Source organism: Vidua macroura, chromosome 12 (genome assembly GCF_024509145.1).
Source record: "Vidua macroura isolate BioBank_ID:100142 chromosome 12, ASM2450914v1, whole genome shotgun sequence".
Taxonomy (NCBI): Eukaryota; Metazoa; Chordata; class Aves; order Passeriformes; family Viduidae; genus Vidua; species Vidua macroura.
Window position 1 is genome coordinate 11,216,940 of NC_071582.1, and position 15,107 is coordinate 11,232,046.

Consider the following 15,107-nt stretch of genomic DNA (forward strand, 5'->3'; position numbering starts at 1 on the left):
TCACTTAGCATTGCATATGAAGGGAGTGTGATTGCCTAAATCATATTTTATAGTGGTTTTGTTCATCATACTCATTCTAATTCAGTGAAACCCTGTTTTTGCTGAATTAGCTTTCCTGGAAACAATAAGTAATACTCCCTGTCAATCACCTGGCAGGAGGTGTTTCCGAGAGTGCTGATTAAGCAACACATGGAACTAGAGCCTGCAGGAATCACTTAAAACCAAAAAAAAAAAAAAAAACAAACAACAACTCAATAAGAACATTTTATGAAAATTCTTTTGGTGGGTTTGGGAACCTGAAGCGTGAACACCAAAGATGGTAATGCTTGAAAGCATAAAAGAAATAAGATAGGAATGGAGAGAGTAAATTTAATTTTTTCTCTTCAATTTACTCTTATCTTGCATAAGTCTTTTTGAGTCAAATGTTGAAGTTTCCTATTTCCTGTAGAAACTGTTATGGATTTATGTTGCTGCTTTTTTCTATTAACAATATTGTCATTTTCTAGAAGTCTGTTAGTCTATCCTGATGACATCACAGGTTGATGCCCTACCAGAAATCTATGATGTAGAATTTTTGTAACTTACTTTATTACATGCAAATATACAAGCCATGGAAAAGGAGGAAGCTTCAAATGCTACAGACACTCCAGTATTCCCAATATCCAGTTTCCAAGAATTGCTTCTAATTAGAATTGCTTCTCTGTTAGAGCATAACAGAGAAAACTTCTCTACCACCAATTTTACATTAATAATAATAATTAACAAAAAAAAACAAACAAGTAAATAAAAGCAGCCATTTGTCTTTGTAGAATCCAAAAACTCACACTGTTGGAGAACTCATTGACCTGTGCATAATTGCACATTTTTAATCCCTTAAGACCAAGATTGTGCTCACTGTGATATTAAATAAGGACAGCTGTATGGAGCCCTGCTAGAAAATTGTATCTAAATTATTCAGTGTTGTAGCCATGCTTATCTTCTTTCAAAGAGACAGGTAAGATCCTAATTATACAAATTTCTTAGTGCTTTGTGCCAGCTACCTTTACCTCTTTACCTTTAAAACATGTTTTTGTGTTGCCCTCAAATTACTCTGACGTAAACCCACACTGAAGTATTTTATCAGTCATATTTTGTCTCTGTGCCATTGCTGCTCAAAGAGTTTGAAGTGCTGCTCAGTGTTGGCAAGGGTCTCCAATCAAGAAAATAGTGGAAAGGAGCCCAAGCCAAGAATTCCCAGGGTGGGAGGGAGATCATGTCTGTGCCAGAAGCAGGGACAGGCCCTCCTTGTGGCAAACTCAGGTTGGTGCTGAAACCTCTCAGAGGAAGGCAGAGGTGTAGTTACCACAATTTGCAGCAGGCAAGGGCCACTGACACAGTAGGTAAGAGACAAAGCCTTTTCCACAATTTCTCTGTTGTCAGGAACCAGAAGAGCTTTATTTTATGAGCTGGGCAGCTGGAGCTGACAAGATTGAATTTCTTGGGAATAAGTAAGCCAAGAACTTGTCATAATCACAGAATGGTTTGGGTTGGAAGAGATCTTACAGAGTGCCTAGTTCAACCCCCTGCCATGAGCAGAGATACCTTTCACTGGAGCAGGTTCCTCAAAACCCCATCCCACCTAGTCTTCAACGTTTCCAGGGGTGGAACAGCCGCAATTCCTCTGGGTAATTTGTTCCAGTGCCTTACCACCCTCAGAGTAAATTGGAACTCCTAATACCTAATCTAAACCTGCCCTCTGTCGCTTTAAAGTCCCCCAGCTTGCTGGCCACACTCCTTGGGATGCAGTCCAGGACATGTTTGGCTCTCTGGCCTGTGGGTGCACATTGCCAGGTCGTGTTGAGCTTCTTATTCACTGCCACCCCCATGTCCTTCTCCTGAGGGCTGCCCTCAATCCATTCTCCCCAGACTGTAGCTGGGCTTGGGACTGCCCCAGCCCAGCTGCGTATATAATGTATACTAGATTGGTGTTTTCTTCAGCAGTTTAATGGAGCGTGTTTTCTCTCAGCATCACGCTGAAGTGGCATACTCTAGAAGTAAAAATGCTGGGGTCTTTGAGGCTTGTGAAATTGTATGGTGAGGGCTTTTTTTGAATCCCAAAAGTTTGGAAAATACCAAATTTCTGAAGGTTTTATTTGGACATCTGAAGCTCCTATGAAGTAGAGCCTTTGATAGCCAGGAGGGTCAGTGCTGTGGAACATGCTTGTGCTCAGCACACCTACACCTGACTGAGGAGGGGCTTGGTGTCTGTGGTGCTGAGAATCCCTGGGGTTTAAAATGCTCATTTGTCAAGCATAGTGTAGCAGAGCTCCAGACAATGCAAATCCACAGGCCACAACTGCACCTGCTATTCATTCAAGGTGTAATTAATGGGAGTTTGGAAAATCAGTCGTGTATCAGATTACAAAATTAAATTAATAATGGTGTATTACCTGTCTATGAAATCAGAGGAAACAAGGACCATCTTTTGATGAATAAACATCGGAGGCTTTCATTTTCTGCCCTTTTTACAAAGCTAATGCCTTTTCCAGGTTTAAAATCGCAATATCAAATAAGTTGCAATTGCTAGAAGTCCAGGCTATTTAAAAAGTATTCAATTAAATCTGATAAAATTATTAGAGTGAACAAGATTTATTTTTAAAGAAGTTTATGTGTAATGATTGCATTTCTTACTCTTGCACAGAGAGACTTACTCCCTGTGCAAGAGTATAGATCAATCATCTCTTTCTGCTTCCTTGGAGGAGAAGAATAATGGGTGCTTTGGGTTTTTTGTGGAAAAGTCAGAATGGTTTCTCACTCCTTGGGTAAAGAGCTGCTGCCAGCTTTGTGATAGATTTGGCCTTAAATGGATAAAGACCCTTGGCTTTTTATTGGGAACTGAGGGAACCCAGAATTAGCCTCCAAACCAGGTCCTGATACTGAGTGATAGATGATTCTGTCTGGAGTGCCTACAGTTTCTCCTATCCTTTCCCTGCAGTGACAGAGAGAACATTAATTTTCTGTAAGTGTGTTGCTGCAAATATGACTTTAATATAATTTTCAGATGTTTGACTAAAACCCTAATGTCTTCCAATAATTCTCTTCTATAATCCTGTGTCACTGATGATTGTAGACAGTGACAAATGCCAGATCATGCCTGATGGTTGTCTCCTGCCTCCAGTTACCTTACTGGTTTGGATAATGTAATATTCTTTGTTAGGCTGTTCTAAGTTCATTATCCTTCATAGAACAGCAGTACAGGGGCTTGATGGATGGGTGAGTGCACAAGCAGATCCAGAGAGCTGCAAACCACCAGGGAAGGAGGGACAAGAGCTGGAGGCAGTGCCCACTGCAGCTGAAGGTACAAATGAACGTGTGCTTGTGGCTTAAACGGGCATGGCTTTCCCCCTAAACATTACTTTGCAGAAGCCAATAGTTTGGGGCTTTTTCCCATTCCTTTCCTCTTTGCTTGCTTACTACACAGATATCTTGGTATTGCCCTTCTGCTGCAACATAGGCTCCATTTCCTTCACTTCCACTTCCCATCCCTGAAATCCAAGTCATGAACCCTGGGACTTTGTAGAGTCCTGATGTCCCCTCAGTATCCAAAGCTTCTTCTCTTTTCTGTGTTTCAACCTGTGCTTTGTCTGCCTTTTACTCAGTGTCTGTAGCTGGCAAAGTAAATGTACAGGAGGGCAGAATTACAGTGAGAAAGTTTATCTGCTGTGATTCTTCTACTTTGTTTAGAATCCCTGCTGAAGAAAAACACTCAGAAGTGCTACATTTGTGGCATTAAATGGTGTCCCAGATACCAAGAGAGTACTCGTGTAGTCTCTGATTAGTCTCTACCAGTATAATTGAATTTGGATTTGCAGGAAATTTTGAAGGTTTTCAGGAATTGTAGCTGGCATTAAATTGCTTTGAACATTAGGGGTACAAGCAAGTGCAGTGACCATTTGCCATTATAAAAAGCCTCTATAAGCAGTACAGCATCAGAGAGGCACTGCATCGTGAAGAAACATTAACGGGAATAGACTTTCAAATGCAATTGCCACTAATTTCTTAGCTAGTGGGCAGAAAAATCACTGGAACTAAATTTCTATGCGTTCATACTTGAATTTTGAAGTCAGCAGCCACTGTGATCTTATTCCTTCAGAGAATTTAATAGTAAATTCTGTTTTGATTTTTGACCGAAGAAAATGTACTTGAATTAGTAAGGAATGCTGTGCATTTCAATGTCTGTGAAGAGGAAAGAAACACTGTTTAGTTATTACTGGCTTGTGAAGATTTACTGTGTTTCTCTAATTATTGAAATGGTTTTGCTGTTGACCTTTATAAGTCTCTGACTCTTCTGTATGTAGACTGAGACATCTAAACCAAACTCTTAAAGTAGGTTGGGTTTTGGGATGTTTTCTGGTGTTTTTTTTTGTTTGGTTGCTGGTTGGTTTGGGGTGGATTTTTGTTTGTTTGTTGTTGTTTTTTTAATTTTTCTCTTTTTTTTTTTTTTTAATTTTGTTGGGGGGGTGTTGATTGGTTGATTGGTTTCATTTGTTGGTTGTTAGGGTTTGGTTTCTTTTTAAGAGTATGCCCTGACTGCCAAAGTCCATTCAACCTGATCTTAAATGGGTATTCTCAGAACACCCTTGTTCTTGGCTGGGTAGGCTTTTCACTTTGCATCCTCTCATAGCTGTGTGATAAGAGACAAGAGGGGGAAGTGTCTTGTCCAGTGGGCCAAAAGGCTTGTATGGTAGCAGGAAAAGTTGAGAAGAGGTGTTGCTGAACTCAGGAGTGGCTTCCTACTGAAACTGCTTTTAGCCTTTGCTGCACCCTTTTCCAGGGTTGCTTTTTATGCACTTCTCTTTAGACACATTAGATGTGAGAGAGGGGGTTCAGGCCAACATTGCCACCAAGGGCATGGCTGTGGTGCAAGAACAAGGGATAACAGAATATACAGAGGGCCAGATTCACTCTGAAGTTATTTAAAGCTGAGAATAGAGTTCATGTTGTTTGCAGACATATTTTCTGTCAATGGCAATTTCTCTGTCTCTCTCTTTCCCCTCCTCTCATCCCCAACCCTGGGGAGTCAAAAGGGGATTTTCTAGCCCTGGCCAGCAGAAGTCAGAGCAGCTCTGAGGATTGACAGGTGTCACAGTGCTTTGCACTGGGTCAGAATGCAGTAAAGATTGCAGTTCATTAACAAAACGAGTGATTAGAAAGAAGGAAACAGGTAATCAACTTTCTAGTAAGGAAGGAGTGTTTTCTTACTATAGCTAAGCACCAACAAAAGAGGATGATGGCATTATTTCCAAGAATTCCTATAATTATTTCAAGCTTTATGGCTTTGTACTTTAATGATTGGTGGGGGCTCTTTTCTAGCTATCATTGGCCTTTTTCATTTGGAATAGTAGAATTAAAACTGAGTTTGTTTTTATCTGAAAGTGCAATGTCTTTTTGTTTTGGTCTTGTGACATTTGTCTTGCCACTGCATTTGTTGTACCATGATGTCATGAGATTAAAGAAGTCCATCACCTTGATCTTTACTCTTATTCTAAAACTGGTCTTGATATCTCTGACTGCTTTATAGACATTGTTTTCTTGGCATAAGGCTGCTCCCAGAAAAATGGAACAATATGCCATGGCTGAATATGGGCTTCAATCCCATAATTTCCATGAGCTGGCAAATAATAGCCCCTTGCAGACTGAGATGCATAATTTAAATCAAAGCACATCTTCTGTAGAATTGGCACATACTGTGTTGAGGACTGCAGCTGGTAATCTTCCACAAGACAATCCTGGTGACTGTATGAATGTGTGTGCTAACTCTGACACTATTCTTCTGCTGAACACTGGCATTTTATTCATGGAGTCCTATTGCTTTTATTTGAATAGTTTGATGAATAAGGGAGGGAAAGAGCTTTCTTCAGAAGGACTAAGATGGCAGCATCAAGAATAAGGATTAAGCAATGCTGCTTCAGGGAGGAGCATTAGACCTTAATATTTTTGTGTTATTGCCACTGAGATATCTTAGGCTAAATTCTCAAAGGTTTGCAAAGGGTTTAACCACACATGCCATTCAAATCAAGGGAGTCATGGAGCTAAAACCCCATGTAATGTTCCATGAATGTATCTCATGGGTGTTAATTTCATCATCTAAAATATATAGCATAATGGATAGTTGCTGCATGAATACAAAGTTTTAAGTCCCTCTAGGGACTCTGCTAACAGCACAAACCATGAGAGTGTATCTGAGTTGTTTATGAACAGAAGCAGAGTCCCAAGAGTGAGACACGGCTATAAATTCACTGCAGTCTGTGCCTATCTATTGTTATTTGTAATAACTGAGAGAGCAGTTTTGCTCTAAAACTACTTCCTTTAAGAGCTTTAACTGAGAAGCTCTGCTTGAAAATCACTCCTGATAGTTGCAGAGCTTTGCTGGAGAAAAGACTCCATTTTCTCTATCACTGTTTGTGTATTGTATCACACTTTCATTTTGTACTCAACATGGTTATTTAGTCAATTCATGTGAGTGTGTCATTGCAAATGAGTTTAGGAATGCATTTTATTACTGGACCTTATTTGGTAATAGATAGTCTATTAAGACAATTACATGTTTCATTAAAATGTGGTATTAACACACAAGGTATATGCATGTGCTTAAGAGACTTTACACAACTCAAATGTGTTGGGTGTTTTTTTGCTAAGAAAGAAGAGATGAAATGTCTGATGAATTGTTGGAGTGTTCAATTCCTCCCTTTTTCTAACACCAAACACACGTTAGGCCCAGTCAAAGCAAAGGTATAGCACAATGGGGAGGAGAAATTTCATTTTCAACCTTGGAATTTACCACAGCATATTTCTGACAAGTGTTTTTATGAAAACAGAATTTTTATAAGGTCTGATTTTTATTAAAATGGCCAAATGGTGCTGTAGCTGTCACTAGAGTGACCTAAATAGTAGCATATTACTTTTGGTTGGTATATTTATATATTTTAAAAATATGTCTTTATTTAAACAGTATGCTTGTTTAAATTCTCATAATGCTGGCTGAGAGGCATACCTATGCAGATATGGTTTATTCTGGGGCTATGGGCAGAGAGTGGGCAACACTGACTTCCTCTGTGAAACATTAGATTGAAAAGTCAGGAAAACAAGGGCTCCTAGTAGCAAAGAAAGCTGATAATACTTGTGACAACACAAGTATTTTTGAGTCCCTCAGAGAAAAAACCAGGAAATTTCACACATTGCTTCTGTACTTGATAAGGAAAAGGCTCGGATCATTATTCTTGTCCTGTAATTTTTGGCTCCAACCTAAAAGAATTTACCACTTGCATTTGACAGAATTTTGGGGAGTTAAAGTACAGGTGGAAGGTTTTACTTGGTGCATATAGGACAGTCTTGTTCAGCATAATTCTGCTGATAAAACATTTGAACACTGGGGTGTGGTAAGCACATTTCTCTCTCTCTCAGGATTTTTCATAGAGGTGCACAGAGAGAAAGAAAGAGAAAACAATTTCTATTTCTGCTCCTTGTTTTTCCTATGTGGAATGTGTTTGGAGAATTGTTTACCTGGGGTGATTGCTTGATTGGATTCTGGTGAGGATTGTTGGAGGCTGGTGGCCAATCCAATCCACCTGTGGCTGGACTCCCGAGAAGAGGGCCACAAGTTGTTAGTAGTTAGATATAGTAGTTAGAAAAATAGGTATGTAGTTTTAGTATCTTCCTTTATATAGCATATTAATGGATTGTAGCATAGTTATAATAAAGAAATCATTCAGCCTTCTGAACTGATGTTGGAAGTCATCATTTCTTCCCATTGGGTTCATCTGCATTTTACAATACCAGGGCTTGTACTCTTGCTCGTTCTGGACCTGTTTTGTTTGGGTTTGCTTTGTTGTTTCCTTTGCTGCCAGAAGTCTGACAGCACTGCCTGCTCACTGCCCCTGCTGTTTCACCTGAGGGACCTGCAAAAGAAAATGGGCAGAGTAAATTCCCATAGTGTACTTAGTGAAACTAAAAGCAAACAAACAAAAAACCTTGGAAAATGTAAACAAGAAACCCAAACCTACCAAATCTGCAGAATTTTTTGAGTTTAAGTGGGATCATACTGGGTTTGTTTTTAACAAAGAAATATATAGTCATCACGACCCTGTTGTCAAAAGAGAGGAAGCTTTAAATTCATTCTAGGTCAGGAGCAATGGGAAATTTTTGTGGTTTAGAATAGATATGATTATATCTGGTCTTGAATTTCAAATTTTTTTTTGTAAAATGTATTTCTGCAGTAACTCTAGAAATTAAATTATGGCTCCATGAATTTGCTGGCTATCAAGACAAACTTTCTGTTCCTCAGAAGCAGCATTGTAAGAAAAAAATCATAAATGCTTCTGTTCTTGTTTCCTGGCAGTTGGTTTTGAAAACAATGGAATGCATTCCACTTCATCTCCCTGTTGTTTCTTAAATAAGAATTATTCTACTGAAATAAGCAAGTGGCCCTAAAACAGTGTCATTAAAAAACTTAATTTGGACTGCTATGTTTAGCTTGAGGGACAGGGATTTTCTAAAGAGGCTTCTGTGACAACATCAGAGTTGAGAAGATGATGTTGGTAGCAGCTCTTCTGAGCAATTTACTTGACTGCGCACACAGCAGTTCCTGTTTCGTCCTCCTGTGAAGAACAGGGTATAAAAAAAGTATAAAAACAGTGACTGATAAGGACATACATACACATTGCAGTCAAAAATACATGCAGCAGAGTTTCATATCTACAGAGAGTTTCAGACCGTATAGAAAATCAGTAAAGTAAAAAATGTGGCAGGTTTTTCCTTCAGTTTTTCAGGCCAGAATCCTCCTCTGCAAATCCAAGTGCCCAAGCAGCTAGGACAGGACTTGTTCTTTATATCTTGGCTCAGTCTTGCCTAGGATCTGACTTTTAGAAAATTTAGTTATTCAAAGGAGGCAGCTCAAACCATTCTAAAACTAAAGATGCAGTCAGGAAAAAAAAAACATTCAAGGCAACTGAAGGTTTCCCATTCACTCCAGAGCTTGTTAGCTTGGGCTGCATGCACTTGGCACATTGCCTTTATCAAACCCCAAAGGCAAGTAAATTTCCTCAACTTCTAGAAACCACATGATCTTTAAAAAGTATTGCTTCTTTTCAGCTATGCAGTATTTCTGCATTTTTAATGCTCTATTACTGTGTCCTTACCTGCTGGCTCTTGTACAGGAAGCCTTCAGTGAAGGCCACCATCATATTTTTAAAATATGCATGTCTTGAGAATCTCCTCCATTGAAGTCAAGCTCACTCATTCCTAGGAATGATATGTGATACTAGAAAACATTTGTGTGTAATGATGTGTTACAATACAAAATCTAGTCAAAAGGCCAAGTTAAGCTTGTTTTTCTCAGTAGCCCTATGTTTGGATGAAAGCTGAGCATTTCACAAGAGAGCCAGGAAGGGTGCAGTGTCTCTGATCCTGAAAAAGCAGCAGCAGTGGCTGCCAGGGCCCTCCCTGGCTGCAAGTGCCCACCCTGCAGCCACCACAAGATGAGTGACCCAGGGCTGCAGCAGGAGTTCCAAAGGAAGCACCACTTGCCCAGCCCATGCCTGGGCTGATCAGTATGGAATGAGGTTTAGTTGAGTTTTGTTCTTCTATGTAATCACAAAAAGCAGTTTTGTGTTTCTTTTCACAAACAAAATCCTTCAATATCTCTAGGATGTGAGGGAGGAAGTGTCTGCTCAGTTCTATGAACTTCTGCAAAGTTTGGAATCTGAGCAAAGCGAATAAATTGGATCCTTGGGTTGATGACTGTAAGATCTGTGAAACCAAACATATGCAAGTGATGTGTGACGCTAATTTCATCTCTAAACCATTGCACTCAGATTTACTTCTTTTAATTTAGGCCATTAGCACAGTGAGAAAGGTTAAGCTGACAATTCTGAATAACAGGTCTCAAGAACATGTGTTCCAAAGGCTATTTGAAAGTCCACAAAATGTGCCTTAAAGGAGCCAATTCATAAAATATTATTTGGTCTGTTTCCATGGGATTCTTGAAGTATTTCCCACTGATAACCATTCTTTGTTTACAGTTACTAAGACAGTTTTCACTCTCTTGGAGTTCTTCCACAGTCTTCTGTGCTTGTATTTTTAAATAAGTCCTGTCCCATTTCCCCTGCAGTTCCCTGCAGGGAAAGTTTGTATCTCTCAGCATACAACCTTAAAAAAAAAAAAAAAAAAATCAATCCTGATTATTTTGAATTGCCTTTAAAAAAAAAAAATGATTGCTGTTGCATAACCTTTCTTTTGCACAAACAATTTTGCACAAATTGTTGAGTAGGTTACTGAAAGCTTCAAATAGTATTCAGTACAATGACAGTACAGTGATCGGTGTGAAGCAGGAAATGAGATTGTACAGCAGAACTAAAGAGTGGTGGAGCATTTGCCAATATTCACTATTTTGGTTCATCACACTTGTAAAAAAATATTATCTGCTCTACTGCTCATTTCTTTCACATGACACTAAAATCTTAAAAGAGGTAAATAACTGTGGGGTTTGTTTTGTCTAAAACAGACAGCAGTGCACATCATTAATACTGTTAGCAAAGCTAGAACCTAAATGGATATATAGACAGATGACTGAAAGGGGATTTTTGGGAGCCATATCTGAGCCTGTGAACTCATTTCTGCAAGAGGAACTTGTTCTGGAAGTCTGAGGTATTTTTGTAGTTTTGTAACCAACTGAATAGGAAAGTTACATTTGAGGAAAACTATAGTTTTAGTCCAGCAGTATGTAAATAATGATTCATAGCATTCTGTGATCTCTCTGAAGTGATTTTTTTATCTCCTCTTATACGATCTTTTTTATGTAAAGAACATATCTAATATGCAATTATACCTTGAACATAAAATAAGCAAAAGAACACATATCTAAAAATTATGCTTTCTAAAGATGCCCCATGCATTTTTTTCTTAACTTTTACCAAAAGGACACAGAAAGATTTACCCCAAAATATGCTATTTTTTACCTAAGTATTGACTGTTAGCATAATGTTATTTACCCAGGAGATATTTTGTATGGTTGTCATCTGATATAAAAGCAGATAGCAGTTATAGTTAGAAATGGCTGCCTGCCATTCTGCTTAAAAGAAGAACTTGTGTTATTTTTCTAAAGGGCTTAAAATCCACATTGAACAAACCTCTAAGACTGGCACCAACAGTGTAGGAAAGAGAAACCAAGTAGCTTTATTTAAGAGTTTAATCTGCCTAAAATGTGTGTGTCCAATTGTCTATCCCCTTGGAATGAAAAGGCTCAGAAAGCAGGTTCTGAATTCATTCCCAGTTTACCATCAAGATTCTGCACATCCCTGAAAATCTATTTAAGCTAAGAAATAGCAGGAATGAAAGCAAAGTTTGAACTGATTAAAGATGGCAAAGTTTAGATTTTCCCATGTAGAGTACCTGAGTACTCTTCTTTCATGCAGAAATAATCTCAAATATGTGTAAGATGTGATAAAGAGTGAGTTTGTGATACAGCATACATTTGGAGAGAACAAAAATCTCAAGATTTCTAGCATTAATATGAGTAAAGAATTAAGTCTCCTTTGCAATATCTATTAATTTTAAGATTTACTGCATTCTCTTTTCTCTTCCCTAGTTATTCTGGAACAAAAGGAAAATAATGTTTTTTGTCAGCGATTATTTTCCCACATTGAACAGTATCTCACTCTGTGAAATTGTCATATTGAAATTAGAATCTAGGCTGAAAAATATGCAGTGTGAGCCAGCCTGGAAAAAAATCTATTTTTATACTTATTCTAATCAGTTAAAGAAGTATCACTTAATTGCTGGTCCATTGATCATAGACAGCCCAGTCCATGAGCAACAAATTCACTGTATGACTGTGCTTGCAAAAATTAATCCCATTTCTGCAAGCAGGGAAACTGTGGAAATGGAAGTAATCAATGGGAAGTCAAAGCTTAGGCTGATTGTTGCTTGGCTGTAAATGCAGGCCACTGTTTGAAATTATACAAAGTTTTTTGTTGCATAGACTAAAAAAAAACAATGACCTGAAGTATGCCTGCTATTGAAATGTCTACACATTGCAATATTATTTGAGAATGAAGAATAAAAGTCATAAGCTTAAAAAATTGCTCATGTCACAGGGGCACTATTTGACTAAATGCTGATGTTTATTTCTGGTAAATTATTTTTGACCCGTAAGTTCTGGTTCTGGTGGTGTATTTGTGTAGCAGTTTGGTGTCTCAGGATGCTCCATGAGCATTCCAGCCCAGAGCACACTTTGGATGTGGCTCTGCCAGCCCTTCTCCGTGTGCTTTCACTGCTGACAGGGCAGCTGTCAAGTGGAAAGTGAACACCTTGTGCCTGCGACCACTCAGAGGATGCGCTGCAGGTGGAGACCTTGTGCCTTCCAGCTGCTGGCTGCTCTGTGCTCCAGCAGACCAGGCTAGGACGACTCAAGTGAAACAACACAGAATAGATGATTTGTAGATATTTGGTTCTCACCCCAAATTGCAGTGCCTACAGCTCCAGTTTCTGTGGTTAGACTGTACGTTCTCTGATTGCACTTCCATGACTCCGGGTACACTCCAGGGTTGTTCCGGGGTTGTCTCCTCCTTGGAACACGCAGCCTCCCAGGAAGGCCATAATGGAAGAAAAAACAGGACTAAATCCCCATGGTCGTGTCTGTGAATTGAATACTTGAGGTTTCGTGTTTCTCTAGAGCTTAAGAAATAAAAAAGCAGAAATAAAGCTTTTATCAGAACAGATTTGGTTTGGATGAAAATTCAACTTGGTCATAATAAACAGTTTTGTTGGACCTTGTATAGCAATCCATCCAGTTACATGCCAAGGTAAATGATACTCAGATACTGTAGTTTCATACTGATTGCTCTCACAATTAAAAGAAGGCTGGAACTTGTATAGTGTTTCCTTTAACTATTTGAGTCTTACTAGGAAGACAGTGATTTGAATGAATTGCCCTGATTTAGGCAGTTCCCTGGTTTTCATAATGGGGGCATATTTAGTTGCTTGGTTACCCATTTGAGATGCCTGTATTTTAGATAATCGCTGATGGAAATGTAATCCAGAAAGTGAGTGAGCAGCATGATGCAGATTTTCAACAGGCCACAAATGTAAAAATAGATCTCTGCAAGCAGAAGAGAGATTGCAATAGATAGATGTAATTTACCTATTTCCCCACACTTGCTGGACACATTTGCACACCATTTGTATGTGCCACTTTGTTGTTGCTCTTGCATCTTTAGGCTGAAAGACAGTGGAAATCACAGAAGTGTGTGCTTTAGATCAGTGGGAATGGTGATAATGGATATCCCATATAATGTTGAGAGAAGAACCTGAGAAAGTGCATAGAGAAATTGAGCTCTTGTAGCTGATTAGACATCCATTTATTCTGAAGTCTGCAGCGGCTCAACCAATCTTTATTTTGTAAGGAAAAGTTAATTTGTTTATAAAACATGAGAAGTGCAATCTTGAGTATGTGAAATAAGATTCATTAAAATGTTGTTTCTGATGAGAGGTGCCAGCTGCTGACTTGACATGGGGCACCAGTCAAGATTAAGCCTGCCTAGAAGTGAAGCCATGCTGTACAATAGAGTGACATGGGGGGTTTAAATGTCTCTGTCTCACCTCTGTTTAATTATATTGATTCTTTAAAAAAAAAAAAAAAATCCAAACTTACAAAAAACAAGTGCTAATTTTGCTGTTCAAAAGGAGTTTCCACGGAGATGAATCAGAAGAGTTAAGGGCACAGATAGTGCAGGTGACAGTTTTCAACTGCTTCTACTCTGTTAAACCTCAGAACACACCAGTGTGGTCAGCACTTGTGACAGTGGCTTTTTTTTCCCCTGAGTCTCGTAGGTCTGAGTGGGTCTTCAACCAGCAAAGGAAACTTCCCTTTGATGGCTGAAAAGAAGTGCATAAAAAGGCAGAGGAAGAACAATTTAAAACAAACTCGGAAAAAATACAATTGTCTTAAAGACAAACTTAAAATTTTAGAGGTATCTTCAGATATCCATACCTTCTGTATCTCTCCCATTAAAAGTCCATTGATATTTAAATAGTTTAAACCTTGTGTTATTTTAATCTGAAACTGATTTAATTTATTTAAATTTTAAGCTGAGATGCAGATATCATTGCTTTTTGCCCAGAAATACTGCTCTTGAATAATTGAAGAGGCAGAAGAACAATTTCCAATGATTTCGTGAGGGCTGGCTGGTTGTAGGAGCAGCTCTTATGTTCTCCATACAGCTCCAAGTCTTACTGTGTCAACAGTGTCTTACTGTGACAACATCTCACATAAGATACTGTGCATTTGAAAGATTTTGCCATGTGATAAAGACTAAGAGCAATTTATAGGTAAACAAAAATGGATATAAAAGGGAAAGTAGGATAAGAATATTTGTAGTTGTTAGCATTTTAAATTTTTGCAAGGGAGGGTCACCAGAGTGTGGGGGATAACCCAGCCACAACTAAAGGTTAGTGTTCTGCAGTATTTTCAGAAGGGAAGGTTGGAAAAGGCTTATTTTCTTAAAGTTCTAATATACATTCTTCCCCAACTTATCAGAATTTTTCTGTTCTTTTCCTCCAAATATGAACTGTTTGCATTCTAGCATTTGAGCTTTTAGGGTATACTCTGTTTTTAAGCTCTTGCATCAAAGCTACAAGAGCTCATAATTCCATGCTTGGACTTTTTCTTGAGTAGTTTAGGATTTTATTTTTATTTTTAAGAAAGCAGAAGTTCTCATTTAGTCAGTTGCTTCCAGGATATTGCTATTTCAGGAAAGAACTAAGTACTCAGACTAGGCAGTCAGCAACTAGAAACTAGAATTTAACAATTTGAAGTCCAGTTATCCCAAAATCTGTGAAGAAGTATTCTGGAACAGGATGAAGCATCATCATTCCAAGGATGGTCTAATGTTATGTGATATATGAGGCAATAGTACTAGATCAAAAGTGGAGTGTAAATTCCTTTGAACATGAAGTTCTTGAACTGATTCAGGTGTGTCCAGCTGGACTGTGTCACCCACTGGGACTGAGTGGCAATGTTTGGATAGTTGATGTCCACGTTCCATTTCAGGAAGGGGTGAAAACTGAAGGTG